The sequence below is a fragment of the Zonotrichia albicollis genome, chromosome 21, assembly GCF_047830755.1.
Source record: "Zonotrichia albicollis isolate bZonAlb1 chromosome 21, bZonAlb1.hap1, whole genome shotgun sequence".
Lineage (NCBI taxonomy): Eukaryota > Metazoa > Chordata > Aves > Passeriformes > Passerellidae > Zonotrichia > Zonotrichia albicollis.
In genome coordinates, this window is record NC_133839.1 from 7,267,788 (window position 1) to 7,285,953 (window position 18,166).

An 18,166-nucleotide genomic window follows, 5' to 3' on the forward strand; every position below is an offset into this window, starting at 1 on the left:
AAGGTCACTTGGCCATGCTGCTTGGTGCACCCAAATTTAGGAGATGGGTGGCACAGCCCTGGAGCTGGGGATGCTTCCAAAGGGGCTCACCTGCAGGGCAGCCCCGTGGGCAGCTGAGTGGGATCATCACCCCCCCAAACCCATGGAAGTGTTTGAGACAAGGCACTCACATTCTCCTTCTCACCTCTTCCCCTCGGAGGTATTTGGAGCTGGCTGTCACCACAGGGCTGGGGGGCACGTGGGGGGTGTTTCCAGCAGGAGGCAGGAATTCCTGACTCACAGCCAGTTCTGGGTGTTAATTCCCTCCTGGGAGCCTCAGCCACATCCCAGAGCTGCAGACAGCACTAAAACCCCTCAGATGGCAAAGGGCTCCAGAGGGGAAAGGGTAACTCCTCTAGCGCTGGGTGGGGAGGCAGGATGGAGGGGAGGACAGGAGGGATGATTTTTATTCCTGTGAATTTACAGGAGCGACCTCCCATGATTTCCTGAGACCCAAAGGAGCTGAGAGGAGCTGAGAGGAGCAGTGCACACTGGGGTGCCCAGCTCTGAGATTCACATCCCTGTTTCTTGGAGAAGGTGTGTGCATGCCCTGGACTCTGGGCTGAGCCAAGGTCCATCTGACCAGCAGCTGTTGGTCTGGGGAGCAGCTCCATGGCACTCACACCCAAATGGGCACTCACATCCAAATGCTGCCAGCTGGGCAGCTGCCCCTCCATGGCACACCCCGACCCCCCTCCCAGGGGGACCCTCCCCACCTCTGCCATGCCCGCAGCCCTGTACCCTGGGAGAGCTGGAGCCAACAGCTGCTCCCCAAAGCAGCCAAAGGCCAGGGCTGGCTCAGGGGTTGTTTGCAGCCCTGGCCTCCTCCAGAGCCGCCGCTGTGAGGGCACCTGGGGCTGGGGCTGCCGGGGGGCGATGGAGGAGCCTCCGAGAGCCCCTTGTGCTGGAGGGAGCCCAGCTAACCGCCGGCAGGGTAGTTTTTTTTCTCCCTCGCTCTTTGTTAAGCTCCCTTTCAGCTGAAATGGCAATGCCTGGGTGTTCTGAGCTGACAATAATTGCTGCAGTCTAGACACTGTCTGGTATGAGGCACGGGGAATCAAAGAGGCCCCTTCTCTCACTGCGACTTTCACACATGCTCCCTCGCTCCGGCTCCTTCCTTCTCCCTCTCCCATGTTCCCTTGGTCTTTGCCTTCCTTTTTTTTTTCCCCTTGTTCCCCTCTATCTGCCTCTCGCCGAGATGGAGGAGAAGCGTCAGCATCTTCCCCCCCACGCTCTCCCTCTCTGCCGTCTGTTCCTCTCTCCCGCTCCCCCTCTCCCTCGCTCCTTCTCTCATCTGTCTCCTCTCTCCTTCCTCCACTCTTACCTTTATGCTATTCCCTTCCTCCCAAAGTTAGCAGAGAAGCGGGAGGGAGGGCTGGCAGCGCCGGAGTTTAACTCTTTCCTCGCCCTCTCGCAGGTTCTCCTCCCCATCCCAGCCCCTTGCTGGGGTCCAGGGTGTCTCTGCTGTTTTGGGGTGCTGGGCTCCCCTCCGGGGCTGTGCCATTGAGGGGGTGCTGTCAGGGCTGGGCTGGGTCAGATGAGGCCTGGTCAGGGCACAGGGGGCTGGACCTGGATCCAAGGGAATCTCCTTTGCTCTCTTTTTTCCTTCCCCATACCCAGGTGTCTCAGGCTGCAAGGGAGCCCATCCTTGGGGACACAAGCTGTTCCTTCAAGTGCTCTAGAAAGTCAAAGGGGTTTTTTCCCACCCACTCCAGACCTCAGCAGAGCTTGCTGTGCTGCTGGGGGTTGATCCAGCTCACACATGGCTCACAGCAATGCTGTGCCTCAGGCTGAGCTCAGCTGCCCTGGCACTGCCCTGTGCCCACTGCGGGCTCTGGTCAGGTCACATCCCTCTGGCATTTCCGTGGATCCCATGTGGTCAGTTCCAGCCATGCTCAGGAATTGGGCTTTTCTGCTACAATGTATTAACAGGTCATTTCCAGCTCAAAACAGATAATTTCTATTAATCTCAGATCCTGTGCAAAGACCCATTTTCTATAAAGCCCAACAAACCCTGTCAAGTTTTCGTTCATATGAGATCTTATTGCAGAGAATGGACCATAACTGGGGAAACTGAGGCAAGAGACACTGAACAAATTGGGTCAAATCTGCCCCAGGGTCACACAATCCCCTTCTGTGGGACCCAAATTTGCCCATCCATGGACACAAGTGAGCAGCTCCCCTGTGACCTCCAGCACCTCACCTCCAGCCGTACTGCTGCTTATGCTGCTTACCACGGAAAAGTCACATTAGGAAAGTATGTGATGTATTTTTAACTGTCCATAATGCAATTGAACAGCTGGAAAGGAGGAAGAATGCCAGCCCCATGCAATCCAACAGATCTCTGCTGTCTGCAAGCGAGGGCTCTGTGGACTGAAGGGGTTTTGGGATGGTTGGAGACCTTGTTTGGGAAAAGGGCAGGAAACAGCCTCATCCTGGAGATGGCTCTGACTCATGAAAGGCAGCGTGTGCAGGATGGGGGTGAGAGCTCTCAGCACTGCCAGGGTGACACCCCTGTCCCCAGAAGCCACCACGCTGAGAGCTGTGGCCAGGCTCAATTCCCCAGGGAGCTCAGGCTCTTGGCAGAGCTTTGGCTTTGGGATTCTTTGCATGCTCTGGCACCGGGGCCTGCAGGGGAGGGTTCTGGGTTCCCTCTGCACTGGAGGCATTCACCACAGGACTTATTTTCCCCTGCCATTCCCAGTCCCAGGTTCCTGCCCTGCTCCCAGGGCTGGATGTGTTGTGGAGATGGGTGCTGCACCTCCACCCTCCTCGCCAGGATGGGAGGGCTGTGTGCCCCCCATGCTGCTCTCCCAGCCAGCCCCAACACCTCTGCTGAGCAGGGAGGGAGCCCAGCAGGGCTGTGCTGTGAGCAGGGTGCTCTGCCCAGGATCTGATGCATCTCCTGCCCACATCCCATGGGATTCTCTGCCTCCAGTGCACCAAAACCCTGCCAGTGAAGGGTAGAATCGTCCATGTTTGTGTTCCTCCATGCCAGCCAAATGGAAGTGCTCCTGCCAGCAATGGGGCTCTAATGGGGCTGAGCTCTAATGGGGACCCTCTATGGTGTGGTGGCTCTTTGGGCAACCACAGTAGGGTTTATCTGGGGTGTTGGGGGTGGTTTGCTGCCTTCAAGCAGTGATAAAAGGGAGGGAGTTTGTTGCCATCACTGGCGTTACTCCCCTGTGCTTATCCCTGGAGGAACATCTCCCCCACAACAGTCCCCAAGATTAAGAGGAAGAGAGTGAGACCCATCTTCAGCCTCATCTCAGGGGACACCCCAGGGCCAGGCTCCTGTGAGGCTCTCATTTTCCCCAGGGCAGTGTTTGGGGGCTGGAAGCTGCTGGCAGCTGGTTCCCATATCCAGGCCTTTGCACACACACTGAAAAATGAGCAATGGGATGGCCCAGCAGGGAAGAGGCTCAGTGAGGGGGGGTCTCTGCTAAGCCTTTGGAGGATGTAGGACCCAGGGATGCTCAGAGCTGCTGCCATTTGCTCACTTTTATGTGGGGGAAGTTTTGTGGAGCTCAGATGGAGTCTCCTTGGGCTGGGGCAGAGCAATGCTGGGCTTAGGAAGGGCTGAGAGAGGGAGAGAAGCAGAAACAGGGAAGGGAAAGCAGGCACAGGGAAAGGAAACAACTCACTGAAGGTCATCCCTGGGCCAGTGGCACAACCAGGAATAAAATCCAGGTGTGCTGAATTGGTCCTTGGGTTGTATTCATGCGTGTGGTTGCATTAACACTGCTGTCCCTGAGCAGGGGCCAGCACTAGAAATAGTTTCCCAAAGCCCCTGGTGCCCTCCAGAGAGGCACAGTGCTGGCTGTGGGGCTGGGAGAAGGAGAGGTCTCCATGTTTGGGGTCCCTTTTCCCCTAGAGAGTCTCCCAAGCCTGGCTGTGTGGATGGGGAACGCTGTTGGATGCTGGCTGATAAGGCAGAGTGGTTAAAAACACTGCCTTTATTTGGGAGCTTATCTCCAAATCCTAATGAAAACACAGAGGGAAGCCGGGGACAGCACAGGGGGAGGACTCACACCATGGTGGGGACCCAGCTGGGCCATGCTGAGCAAGGCCACCTGGTGGGGGTGGGAGTTTGGGGCTTGGAAAGCTTTGGGACAAACCCCAAGGAGCCAGGGCACGGCCATGGATCCCATACCCAGGCAGGGAGAGCCTGCAGGGGCAGCTGCAGCCCCACTCTGAGGGCCCTGGATTTGGGATTCCTCCAGAGTTGTTTTTTTTTTAATTAGGGGCTCAATGGAGAAGAAAAAGCTTGAAACCAAGGAAACAAGGGAGACAGAAAGGGAAATGCCAGCTCCTGCAAGACAGAGTGAGCTGGCTGCAGCACCCTGGGGTGAGGCTGGGTGCTGCCCCTACTGCCCTCACCACTCCTCTGTGGTGCACAAAGGTGGCCAAATTGAGATGCAATGAAGAATGAGAAGGTGAAAGAAGGTCTTGTGCAGGGAGGGATGAAGGGCTCTGCCCTGGAGGGTGCTGAGCTGCTCAGAAGAATTTGTTTTGGTGCAAGAGGGATGATGGAGGAGGTGAGCAGAGGTTTTTAGGGTATGCTCTAGAGCAGACACAGCTATGGTGGGCTCAGCAATCTGAGCTGGACTTCCCAGACACCAAAATAATATTCCCAGCCCAAAAGTTATGAGGTAGAAGGGCTGGGAAAGCTGGGGATGAGACATGTGCGTGTGTGTGGATGCAGCCGTGGCTGTGCCAAGCCCCATAAATCACAGCAGCGCGGCCTGAGCCTCCACCGGAGGAAATCCTTCCTGGCCAGATCCGAACATTTCCCCTCAGCAGCCTCAGCTTTCCCCACCAAGCAGCAGGGACAGAGATCCTGATGATGGCAAGTGCAAAGGGTTTCTGGGAGCATCCCAAGGAAGGGTTCTGTGCCCCACAGCCCGGGGCATGGGCAGAGCCCTGTTCTGCCCCTCCTTGGGGCAGATCCGGAGCAGCTCTGATGCCCTGGAGGTGCTCACCCCCATCTCCCCATCCCCTGCTCTCCTTCCCCCATCCCCGGCCGGCCGGGCCCAGCTTTGCAGTGCTGGGGGAGCGTAAGTTGATATTTTCCTGCTCGTCCCCAGAGGGTTTTTTCCATTACACAGGCAGAGCGGAGCTGCCTGCTCGCCCGCTCGCCCGGCTCCCCCGCCTGCAACCTCTGGCACCGCTTTTCCAGCGGCACATTGTGCAAATGTAACCTTTCAGCGAGCCACTCCTACGGCAGGAAGCCGGGGGCTCCGCTGCTGCCAGGAACGCAGCCGGCGCGGAGCTGGAAGGCAGCCCGTTAATCAGAGCCGGCTGACAGCGGAGCGCGCAGCCTGGCCAACAGATTTCTGCTCCCTCTCCCTCGTTCGCGCCGCCTCGCCTGCCCGCTCCCGCTCGCTGCCGCCCGGCTACACGGTCTGCCCTGCCACCCCGCCTGCCTCCCCGTCCTCATCCTCATCCTCATCCTCATCCTCATCCTCATCCTCATCCTCCTCATCCTCTGCTTCCTCTCCATCCTCATCCTCTGCTTCCTCTTCGTCCTCATCCTCTGCTTCCTCTCCATCCTCATCCTCCGCTTCCTCTCCATCCTCATGCTCTACTTCCTTTCCATCCTCATCCTCCGCTTCCTTCCTTTCCTCATCCTCCTCTTCCTCTCCATCCTCATCCTCTGCTTCCTCCTCATCCTCATTCTCTGCTTCCTCCCTTTCCTCATCCTCCTCTTCCTCCCCTCCCTCATCCTTCGCTTCCTTTCCACCCTCATCCTCTGCTTCCTTTTCATCCTCATCCTATGCTTCCGCCCTTTCCTCATCCTCATCCTCATCCTTTGCATCCTCATCCTCTGCATCCTCATCCTTTGCTTCCTCTTCATCCTCATCCTCTGCTTCCTCTCCATCCTCACCCCTCAGGGTGCCAGCTGGGCTCCTGCTCTCAGGCACTCTTTCCCTCCCGGTGCTGAGCAGGAGCTGCCCGTGGCTCTTGGCAGGAAACCTTTAGGGATGCAGGTGGGGACCTGTCCCAGTCGCCACCGTGAGGAGGGGACAGCTGTGACAGGCACAGCACACACCGAGCCCCAGGCCAGAGGGTGCGGCTGCAGTGCCCTCCAGGACCTTGCACAGGGTCCCCAGTGACACCCAGTCAGGCGTCTGGGCTGGGTCACAGTCGTTTTTCTCTCTCAGAAGCACCCACCTCCTGCCTCTCCAAATAAATGAGAGTTTTATCTCTTGTGCTGGCAGCAAACACATCGGGGGGGCTCTGTCTGCACCCACACGTCAGCACGCCCATGCTAGCACTGGCAGCCCCTGCCCCTCAGGAGGGTTTATCCCTGGCTTGTGGCAGCCCCACGGGTCCAGTGTGGTGTCTGGGATGTGCAGGGCAGGATCCCCTCCCTGGGAACAGGGGCTGGCTGGGGGGAGCCAGGCTGTCCCACCCAACCCCATGGCTGTGTCCCCACTGGGGAGGGCTGGCCTGGGTTGAGGTGGTTGCATTGGCCAAGGCAATGCCTGGTGGGGCCGGTTTGGGTGGTGTTCCCCAGGTGCCAAACACACCTTCATGCCCAGGTAAAGTCCAGTGAGGAGGAAAAGGCAGAAATTCCATCATCATCTGTGCAACAGGCTCCTTTTTGTGCAGGCACAATGCAGGGCAGTGTTAGTGTTGAGCACCCTCACTTTGGGCTTGCCAAGAGTAAAAGGGCACCAAAAATGGTCACATCCAGCCCTGTTCCTCCCCAGTTCCTCCTGCCCCTGCAAGATCAAACTCTGAGGGTTTTTCTCCCCCAGTGAGGTTCTGCTGGAAGCACCAGGGATCCCTTGACAGGATCTGCTGCACAGTGCTGTGACTCTGGGGCAAAGATTCATCCCCCGATAATTGCAAGAAAAACAGCAGTCTAAGCATTGTGTGGGTTCTGGGCTCACAGCATGGCCAAGCAGAGATGCAGGGGGCATTTTTATCTGCTCCTGGAAGTGGGTTTGCTTTGCTGAGGATGAAAGGTTTGATTTTTGGAGCAGTTGAGCTGGCATGGGCTGGGCTGTGGGTTCAAGGGCTCTCCAAGTGCCCTCAGCCTCATCGCCAGCCCAGCCACTGCAGCCCCCTGCATTTATTTTTCATGTCTGATTTCTTCCAGTGTTTGAAACACAAAATCTGCTGCATTGTAGCATCTGTTTTTGTGGTATTTCCAGCCCAGCTGGAAGCAGGAGGCACTCAAAATTCAGAGATGGGAAAAAAAAAAAGATCTGGTGAGATTTTGTCTTCCTGCCAAACTCACCAAACCCGGGATGCCAGGAGAGCCCTGCTGTGGGCACAACATCCCAGGGCCTCAACTCTTCCATCCTTTTCTGCCTGTCTGCTCTTTGCTCATCCCAAACCATCCTCTCATTCCCAAATCACTTTCAGGACGCTGCACAAAGCCTGACCCTGCTGTCGGAGCCGCGGACGGGCGGATAATACAGTCGCTGAATTTATTTCACCTTTTCCTCTGGTTGCGAATTGTCCGGGAGCAGATGGCGATTTTCTCAAGTGTATCCGTTATTCGAAGTCACTCACTGAGACAGAGATGGCTCAAACAAATCCCAGGCCCCCTGCAAAGCCATCATTTGGTCTTTCCATCTGCCCAGCGCCGCTGCCGGCGTGGGCTCGGCGTCCGCCCGCGCGTCCGAGGGGAGAGGAGCCCGGAGAGCCCTGGATGTGGTCAGCACTGCTGTCTGCACCTCTCTCCACTTCATCTCTACGGAATGCTGAGCTCTGGAGGGTGGCAGGAGTGCCTGGGATCCACATCCCACCTTTGCTGGGCTTTGGGAGGTTTGGGGCCTCGCACGGTGCCTTCCTGTGCAGGGACAGGGTGAGGGGAACTCACTGGGACAGTGCCCAGCTGCAAACTGGGAAGCTGCTTCTCAGGAGAAGATGCCAGAGGCTGTTTCTGTTGCACATCCTGGAGGAAATAGGTGTTTTTAGGGTGGTGAAACACAGAAACAGCCCCAGGAAACCTGAGACCTGATGTGTGTGGTGTCCCTGTGGCACAGGCTGCTGTCACAGCCAGGGCTGGAGGTGCTGAGGGTTTGTGTGTGCTGGGATGTTGGATATGGAGAGGGGACCTGCAAAAGTAGCCTGAGAATGACTATAGGTGGCCAGAGCCCTCCCTGTGTTGGTGGCACCCTCTTGGAGAAGCCTGGGCAGAGATGGGCTTGGGCTGGTGGCTTCTGCCAACCTTCTGCCGGGGCTCAGATCTCTTGGTAGACTGGGAAGGGGCTGTGTTCCCTTGGTAGATTGGGAAGGGACCAGGTGCAGGTTTTGATCCATCCCCAGCATAATCCCCACCCCAAAAACCCAACAGTGTGATTGTCAAAATGAAGACAACTGGGGAGAAGCACATGAATTCTCAAGCTCACTCTCAGCCCAGCAGTCAGTCCCTGGAGCTGGGGCTCCAACTTCCCCACCCCGAGAGGGGCTGAGCCACAGAAATGCTCCCGCAGCGATGATCTGCTCCCTCCTCCTGGCTGCATTTCCTTTTTTTTTTTTTTTTTTACTTTCCACATCTTTCTTATTCCCTTCCCAGCAGAGCCGCGGAGGTGGCCGGAGGGGACTCGGTGTCCTCTCGCAGGGATACCAGGGCCATGCAGAGGGCACTGGGGGGGCTGTGAAGGGTTTTCAAAGGGTGAAACGCTTTGAAATGCAGTTTCCTCTCCCTTCTTCACCTCCCCCCCGGGCTAAACAAATACCCCCCGGCCGGGAGATGCCTCCCGCATCCCGCGGGCTTTTGTTCCCAGGCTTTTGTCTGGGGCTGGGAAAGGGGCCAGGATCCCTCAGCCTCCCCAGGGACACACATGCAGACAGGGTCTTGCCTGCTTGGGATGCTGAGAGGCAGGAGGGAGGTGAGAGCTGCCTGTGCCCGTTGCCACAGGGCTTGGGGACAGCACATGAGCCATCCTGGTGTCCCTTGGTGGCCTCCAGACATTGTCCCCGTTGCCTGTCACATATCTGGCACTGTCTGCCCGTCCCTGAGAGCTACTGATGGGATAGGTCCTGGTCCATCCTGTCCCCGCTGTGTCCATCGTGCCACCGGCACACGCTGCAGGCTCTGTGCATGGCCAGTGCCACCAGGTCCCTGTGGGCACCCCCAGGTGCCAGCTCAGAGCCACCACCCGTGGCACCTTCCAGCCGAGGGTCACCGGCTGCATCCCCATCACAGCGACCCGACAGAAGCCCAAGTTAAGATTATGTGGGTTTCACAGTGACCTCTGGCCCTCAGGAACCCATCACCTGGCTTTTCATTTACATCCCAAAAGCCACTTTAATTACACCTCGGGGAGGGATCACTTCAGGGAGCTGCTTTTTGGGGCAAAATACTGATGGGAAAAAATCCTGTGAACGCTCAAACAACCCTGAAGGAGACTCGAGATTCAGCCTCAAGCCCGTCCCTGCCAGTGACAAGAAACACCTTGATGAACTCTGAGCAAAGGTGAGACTCCAAACAAACCCCTCTGGAAACCAAAGCCCTGATTTGCCCCGGGGCAAAGCGTTTCTCCGGTGACTAAGTTTGGAAGAAAACAGGATTGTTTGAAATGTCCCCTGTTGTTCCTGCCTCCCGCCAGGAATTACAAAAAAGAAAATAAATACCCGATTTTTGTTATTGAAACGTTGAAAGTTCCCCTGGGAAGAGCAGGCAGGGTTTGCCCCAGCCGGGGCTGCTCCAGCTGCAGCCAGAGATGTGCTGAGCCTTCCCAGACAACAAAAGCGCTCTGGCTGCCTGATTTCCCTCTGCCTTATCTCCCTCGGCGATAGCCAGGTTATCGGGAAATGGAAAAGGGCTCAGGACAGCCTGACCCCAATCCCGGGGGACAGGAGATGGTGGCGGGTGCGGGGGCGAAGCTCTGCATGGCCGGGGGCTGTCAGCACTCATGGTCCCATCCTTTCTCTCCCCCTGACACCCTCCTTGCATGAAGTGGGGTGGGCAAAACCTCCGTGGGGAGCGGCTTTGGGGCCGGGTGGGCCCGGGGAGCTCCGGTCCCTCCCGGGGCAGGGCTGGGCTGGGCTGGGCTGGGCGGTGGGAGAGCAGCCCCGGCCCCGCGCTTGTCACCCAGACAAGAGATCAATAACTAATTTCACTGCAGCAGCAGCGCCGGGTTTTTTCCAATAATTGTGAGCCGGCGGTGGGGAATGAGGCTCTCAGCACCGCTCCACACCAGCCTGCACCCGATCAATCGCCACACCGCTGGGGCAGCAGGAAAACTCATTTTTCTCCTTTTCTTCCCTCTCCTCCCTTCTCTCCTTCCCGATCCCACTCCGTTCCCTCCTCCTCCTGCTGTGGCGCTGCCTGAGCTGGGGCTGTGTCCCCATCCCCTCGCTGGGTGGGATGTCAGCTTGGGCTGTCCCCAGCTGGCCCCACACGCTGGGGACAAGGGCTGAGCCTCCTGTGCTGCCTCAGCAGCCCGGAGCACTTCGGTCCCTGCCACCCAGGGGCTGGACCCGGCTCCTTGTGCACAGCACCGGCCCCAGCAGCGTGGGTGAAGGTGGCAGAGGTGAGATTTCTCCTCTCCTTGTGGGATAAGGGGCTCCCAGGGATGCTTTGGCTGCTGTGTTGTGACTTTTGGTGGCCTGTTGGTGCCTTTGTGTGGTCCAAATGTGACTCCTACATTTTATGGTCTTTTTTTTCCCCTGGGTTTTTATTCCCCGAGTGATTGGTCTGTTCTGGGTCAAGGACCTTACTGAGTTTCTCCTGCAACAATCCTTTATCCCTTCTGCTTCTGCAACTCTGCAGTGCCTCAGTTTCCCTCTATATCTATAACAGAGGAGTCTGAGGACATCCTTTCCTGCTCCTGCCCATGCTGTTGTGAGCCACCATGAGCTCCAAGGCAGAAGGTGCTGCTGGTTCCCAGCTCACAGGTATTGTGTGGTTTTGGGGTCCCCAGGATGATGGAGTTCCACAATCCCTGTGAGGTGCAGACAGGGGTGCTGCATGCTCTCCCTGGGACTTAGAGATGCTCAAAGGTGGGGTCTGGAGGCACCTCTGGGTTTCTGCAGCACCTCCAGTGGGTTGTGCATGAGGTGCTTGGGCAGGGCAGGGAGGAAGGCTCAGCTGTGGGTTTGTCACTGCAGCACCTCCTGAGCCCATCCAAGCCCTGTGCACCCCATGAGGGTGGCAGCAGTGCAGCCCCTTGTTCTGTTCCCTTATTTAAGAGCCCTCTCACTGGTTCCCCAGGAGCATCCCCATGAATTAAAGACTGCCTTTGCTGTGGAGCACTGAGAGCTGCCTGCATAATTTCAAAGTTTTATGACTTGCCTTGAAGGCTCCTATTGATTGGGGTCCTCTCTGGCTGATGGAGCTTTTAGTATGGCCTGGACTGGGCAAGCAAGGCTGGAATCTCAGCCTGTCCAGTCTAGCTAAATCACAGCTTAAAACCTCTGTGGCATGAGGAGAGTCTCCATGTGCATGTCCACACCAGAGCTGTTTGCACTTTGAGGGGCTTTTTGGCTTCTCAGGCTCATCCCAAGAGCTGAGACTCCCCATGGGCCATGCCACATCCCACATGGGGTTTAACCTGCAGAATTATTTCCCTGGGTGGGTTTGATGTGGCTTTAGGAGTTGGAGTGAGGGCATCTTGAGGGGTTTCTGTCTTGCTCACTGGAGCAGAGGGATGCTCGTGGGATTTGGGGTTTCTGTGCAGCACCCACTGCTGGGTGCAGCAGCAGCTTCCCCCTGGGTCACTCTGTGCTGGCACAGACACACGTGGGGCAGGGAGGAGCTCAGGAGCATCTCTGCACAGCTCCATCTGCCCCGTGGCTTGGAGAGGAGCTGCCACATTCATTTTCAAGCTCTCCCTGGTACAGCTGGAGCCTGTGGGGCTTCAAGAGCCATGGCACAGCCAGGGAGGGCCATGGACCCTCCTTTTGCTGAGAGGGGAGTGGGAGCACCCCCAGCCCAAGCACCCCCACACCTGCCATGCCACCACTCTCTATGGGTACCACACTCAGCTGGGGGCTGGATCACCTCAGAGGTTGGGGCAGAACAGGGCTGGGGAGATGAGTAGGGAAAGTACAAACCCTAGAATGTCTTTAATGGTACAGTATGGGTGGAAGGGGATTTTCTTGCAGTCTGAGGGGATGCCTAGTGGGTTATTTGAGCCTGTTTCGTGGAGGAAGGTGAGATGGACAAGTTTGTCCCCTCCACCCCGTGCACAGAGCTGGGACTGGTGGCCAGGAACCCCCATCCCAGTGGCTGTTTGACCTCAGAGAATGCACAGCAGTTGGTGGTGAGTGTGGCCAACCTATGACTCTGCAGCCACAGAATTGGCTACGCCCACCCTCTCCCAATTTTTGTGTCCTTGGGGGGCTTCTGCTCTCACTCCCTGTTCCCCCCAAGCCCAGGGTGGGCAGTGCATGGCTGGGCTGGAGTCTGGGGCAGCAGGAGGGAGGTGGTGGGAGACCCCCTGGCTCCTTTAAGAACCCACGAGCGGCTCCAGAAAGCGGCTCAAGGTCACAGCGGGAACCTGCGGACTTGGCAGCAGCCAGCGAGGGAGGAGGGATGGAGGGAGGGAGGGAGAGAGGGAGGGAGGCAGCCCGAGATCAAAATGAAATCACAGCCAGGGAGAGGGGCTGGCTGGCAGCACGGAGCAGGCAGCAGGGAAAGGGGGAGCAGCTGAGCAGGACATGAGGGGAATCCCACCCATGGGTGTCCCCCTGGGATTGCTGCCGCCCCAACCCCAGCACAGAGCTCTGAAGCTTCTCTGTGCCCCCAGCTCAGAGCCCTGGGCCCTCTGCAGCTCCAGCCAATGTGCCCATGGTGATTCAAGCCAAGGAAAGTCCCTTTGTGCCCCCGGAGCCACCCTGGGAGTGCTGGAGTCACTTCCCTCCCGCGGGACTTCCTGGGCTCCACAGGAGGTTTTCCAGCTCCAGGAGGAGCAGGGCAGGAGGAAGCTGCTCCTGGCCGGGTTGTATCCTGCAGCTCATGCCATGGTCCACTCCCAAACTTTTACCTTATTTTCTTTTAAAGCAGCAGCTCCCTGAGTCCTGTGATCACTGCTGAGTCTCTGCCTTCTTTTTGTGCAGGAGAACCTTTGGAACCACCCTCACCAGAGATCACAGTCAACAATACCAAGTCTTTAAAGCTCAAGGTAGTTAATGCAAATTAATTAAAAGCTCACAACATTTTATTTAAAAAAAATTGCTATTGAAATGAACCTCACAATTCTGGATGCTCACTTGCCCTCTGGGTGAAGTGAAGGCACCAGGGATGAAGATGAACGCTGTTGGAGGGGGGCTGCTCACAGCAGGATTAGCACATCCCTTCACAGCCCTGGGACCTGATCCTGTCCCAAGGCCACGCAGGGAGCCCCTGGCTGAACCCATTGGGGGTCTGGGGGCTCAGGCAGACCCAGCCCAGGCTGAGCTTGAGCTGTGGCTCCAAAGCTGCTCATTTTGGGGTTGGCTCAGCAATGCCCACTTTTAATTTTCATCAGCAGGATTAATCTGTGGAGTTATTTTCCCTTCCTCCCCCTCCCCTTCCTCTCCTACCCGCTTTATTCAAAGAATTTGATCATTTCTCCCAGGAGCTCGGCACCATTAACATTCACTCCCAACGCGTGTGAGCTGTGCTGCATCCCCAAGTGCTGCTCCTGCTGCCAGCCCTGGTACCCAGCCTGGCCATCAGCTTCTCCTTCCAACAGCCTGGCCTGAGAGAGCCCCTCCACCCCCTAAATCCACACCTGGAGTCCCCCAAATCCACACCTGGCATCCCCCAAATCCATACCTGGAATCCCACAGCCCCCCCAAATCCACACCTGGCTGCTGTCACAGCACAGCAAAGGAGGATGGCATCCTGAGCTCCAGCTCTGCTCTGCAGATTAAAGCCAAGGGGCTCTGGGAAGAACACCCAAGGCAGAGGAATGGCCAAGAGTTACCGGGTTTGGTGATTTAAGTCAAGCAGATTGGTGACCTTGGGCTTTCCTGGAGTGACAATTTGCAGGCTTGCTTTTCATTAATAACGGTTAACTAACAAATTACTGTTGTTATTATTACTATTATTACTGTTATTATCATTAATGTTATTAAATATTGCAGGCCAGGCTGCCTTCCCTGTGCTTGGCACAGCCTCATCCATCCAGCCTTGGCTCTGAGTGCTCCATAGGTCTGTGTAGATTCATGTGCAATCTATAGAATCTATACAGGAAGGTGTTTGATCTGAGTTTGCTTTCTTTTCTCAGATGAGCTCTGAAGGGGCCCAAGAGCTTGGGAAATTGGGAACAGAGGAAACTGGAGCCTGGTGGGTTTAATGGTTGGCTGGATTGTGGTGGGGAGCACCATGACCTGTGCCCAAACCCAGCTGGGTTTCACCCCTGGGGTTCCCCAAAAGCTTTTCCAGCCCCCATTTCAGGCCCTTTTTTCCTACACAGGTGCCCCAGCAGCAGCACTAACCCACAGGTGCAGCCACTTGCTTTGCATCCAAAGGGATGCTGATGGGCAGTACCAGTCCCAGGCAGGAAAAAGAAACTTTTGGATGCTGTGAAGGCAGCGGTGGCAGCACCTGCCTGTGTGCAGGCACTGAGCTCACCTGGCCCACCACGATGAACCATTTCCTTCCTGAACACGAGCCCTCCGGGATGTCCTGCCTGGGAAATGAAATCAGCTCTGAATGGGAAGTGCAACCAAGGCTGGCCCAGCCCAGGAAGAAAAAAGGCAGCAAAAGAAAAACAAATTCAGAAGCTGGAATGGAAAAAACAAAAAAGTTAAATGCTGTGCGTGCTGCTGTCCCTGTCATTCCCCCAATCCCACAGCCACGGTCGGGAAGGCTGGTTTGTCCCACCAGGGTGGTGCAGAAAGGGTGATTTTCCTTTAGCAGGATTCCTGCTTCACCACAGTCCTTTTCCTCCAGCCCTGGCTCTGGAGCAGGGAGCAGCTGGGTGCTGAGCCCGCCGCAGCCCAGCCGGGCGAGGGCAAGCAGGCGTGAGCTGAGACGGGGAGCCGAGAGCTTTATTTTTAGTCCTGGTTTAACAAGTATTAATTAATAAGAGTGCAAATGCTAATGCCGAGATGACACAAACTGCGTTGCCTGAAATGAATGTTTGGGGCTTGTCTGTGCCAGGATTTACAGCCGGGTGGGTTCACGGGGGCGAAATCATTGCTCAAACTGCAAGGATAAGCTGAGCCGGCTCCTTCGCACGGCGAGCGGCATCGGCCGTGCCGCAATGGGATGTGCCGGGGGCTCCGGGGCTCGGGGCTGGGTTTGGGGATGGGATCGGGGCTGAGCTCGGGGCTGGCTCCGCAGCAGCGCCTTGTGGTGCCACACCAGCTCGTCCCTGCCTGCCCAAATCTCCCAGCAAGTTTTGCAAAGTGCGGGTTATTTCAGGCTCTGCCCGTCGGAGGTGCAGGGTCGTGCCTCGCAGTGGGATTCTTTCAGCTAGTGAAGACTTCAGTCTTTGGAGAAAAGGATTCTCTTTCCCCTGGTCAAATCCCTCTGTCCTGCTCATTTCCTCCTGCATCTTCTTGCCCTGAGAGCTGGGCTTGGCTGGAGGGCTGGCAGGAGAATGAGGAGGTGAAGAAACACCCCATGGCACAAAGACTTGACGAGTTTTTCCCACCAGCACCAGCATTCTGTCTGGTTTTGTTGGCATCACAGAAATTATGAATTTGAAGCAGCTCCATCACTGTTAAGGCTGTTTTAGGATGATTTTAGGTTTCCAGTGAGGTGCTGTGAGACAGTGATGGTGGCTTGGGGTCCCGTGGGTTGTCCAGCGAGTTAAACCTCTCCAGTGGGGTTGTTGAATCAGAGGGAAGAGCTCAGTCAGGCCAGATCCAGGCCAGGTTTTCCTCTTTCTTTCTCCTCTCAACTGCAGGCAGGAGGGAGCTGCTACCTGCCTGACACAGCTGCTGCTGCTGCTTTGGAAGCCCAGCTGCCTCCAGCGAGCCCTGCTCAGCCAGGATGGCAAGGCAGAGAGCTGGGCAGTGTGGCCAGTGCAAATATACCATGCACTGGGAGCCAGGGACACTGCTTGGTACCCACACTGCATCCTCCCTCTGCATCCTCCCAGGGCACACCTCATCCTCCCCAGAGTGCTCGCTGCATCCCCCAGCAGAGACAGAACCTGGCAGGACCCCCATAGAGGGACTGGATCCCTCAGCCTTGCCATGCCAGGGCTCTCCCTGTCACCTGAGGGGGCTCAGCTGCCATTTTGGGAAAGCCAAGAGGGGCTGAGCTGTTTTTTTCCAATGGGCTGGAAGGATACAGCACTGAGAGTGGGCAGGGAAGTGTCACTCAGCAGGGTGATGTGGTGGGACTGTGGGGGGCTGCACTGGGGCTCAGCAGTGCCATAAAACCCCTGGTCTGGGGTTTGGGTGGTAGACTGGAGCCACTGTGTGACTGGAGCAGGTTTCTTGGATGCAATAGTTAGATCTTAGAAATTAAAGCAATTTAGCCCTGCCTCACCCCAGCCAGCAAACATCCCCATGCCAGGGCTGGGGCTGAGGATGCTCTGGAATCCTCCCAGCCCACAGGGACCCAACCAGGGCCCTGGGGACCACACAAGCCATCCCCACCCATGGCCTCACCAAACTCTCCCATGTCCCTGGGCTGGATGAGGCTGTGGCTGGGTTTCCAGGGAGGGATGCACGGCAGGATGGCGTGGCCATGGCCCAGGGCTGGCTCCCCAGACAGCGCTGCCACGCTGCTCCTCAGCAGCTCTGTTCTATCATCGAATTTTAATTTAGTTAGTTGAGTTCTTTAAACAGTGTGAACTTGCTAAGTGCTTTGCATATTTTATACTCATGAGTAACATTTATCAAACAGAAAGTACAATTAATCAAAGAGGGGAGCGTTTGTAACTTGGAGCAGTTTGTATTCTCTCTCTTTTCCTCCCTGCTGTACCTTTCCTCTGTGCCTCCCTCCTCTTCCTCTTCACTGCTCTGCACTGGCCAGGGAACCAGGACACACATATTCCCTCTCTCCCCCTTTTCTCTCACCAAAACCTGTACACCATACAAACACATTAAAATGTTTTTTATATTATGTATGTACGTATGTATATTTGTACATCTATGTATCTATATCTCTGTACCTATACATATGTTTATACCTATATCTATCTGCCTATCTAGTATACAAATACATGTGTATATATGAATTATGTATATGGTATGCTGTATATATAATATATGTAGGAATAAATGGTCCATTTACACTATATATATATGTATATATACATATATGTACACAGTTATATTCACAATATTATGCACATATTGTATTTATATATATATGTATTGTATTTATATATATGGCATTTATATACACAGTATTTATATATATGGTATTTGTACACATAGTATTTGTATATATTCACTATAGTATTTATATATATTCACTATACACATTATCTACTAGCTGCAGTTTATAGTCTATCACATCTACTATACTACATATAATAAATACGGGGTTAATATATATAATATACATAAATATATAATATAATATAATATAATATAATATAATATAATATAATATAATATAATATAATATAATATAATATATAATAAATATGGAGTTTTATATATATATATACCACTATATAATAAATATGGTGTTTATATTTTGGGCTGCTGGGGGATTCAGCAGTGTTGGTGGTGGTGCTGCAGCCTCCTGACAGGAGCCAGCAGCCGAGGGAGCGAGGTGGGATGGACAGTCCCGGCCCTGAGCAGTGTTGGGTGGACTCCTGGCCAGCAGAAGTGCCTGACCAGCTCCAGACTGTTTGGGGACAGTGGCCAGGGGCTGGTGACAGGGACATGGGAGCTCTGACAAGGGCAGAGTGTGTCTGCAGACCCCAGCCCATGTCCCCCCTCTTTGCTGGGCACTTGGGATGAGGTGAAGATCAGGAGCTGCTTCTGGAACAAACACTAAAGGAACAACGACCTCTGTCCCCAAAGCATCTGTGTTAAAGGGCAGAATCTCCCAAACCATGCCAGCTTTTGGCTACAAAGGTCCTTGGGCAAGCCAGGTGAAGCCCCTGCTGGTACCTGGATAAGGCCTGGCATCAGTGCTGGTACCTGGATAAGGCCTGGCATCAGTGCTGGAAGACAAAGGGATCCAGTCTCTGCTGTGCTTCTGAGCGCCTTGGTGGCTCTTGGCAGAGCATGGAGAAGCCCTGACCTAATTTATTCT

The 18,166-nt window shown here is 55.4% G+C and overlaps 1 long non-coding RNA gene across 4 annotated transcripts; it reads left to right on the plus strand.

The window, feature by feature from the left end:
• Nucleotides 1-5,585: 5,585 nt before the first annotated feature.
• LOC113459720 (uncharacterized) lies at nt 5,586-17,433 on the plus strand. Of its 4 annotated transcripts, XR_012583397.1 has the most exons (4): nt 5,586-10,538; nt 10,808-10,902; nt 13,066-13,130; nt 13,566-17,431. It is a non-coding gene; the product is annotated as an uncharacterized LOC113459720 (long non-coding RNA). The 4 variants fall into 4 exon arrangements; XR_003381225.2 differs by having other exon boundaries at nt 5,586-10,902; XR_012583396.1 differs by having other exon boundaries at nt 5,597-10,538; nt 10,778-13,130; nt 13,566-17,433.
• Nucleotides 17,434-18,166: the final 733 nt, after the last annotated feature.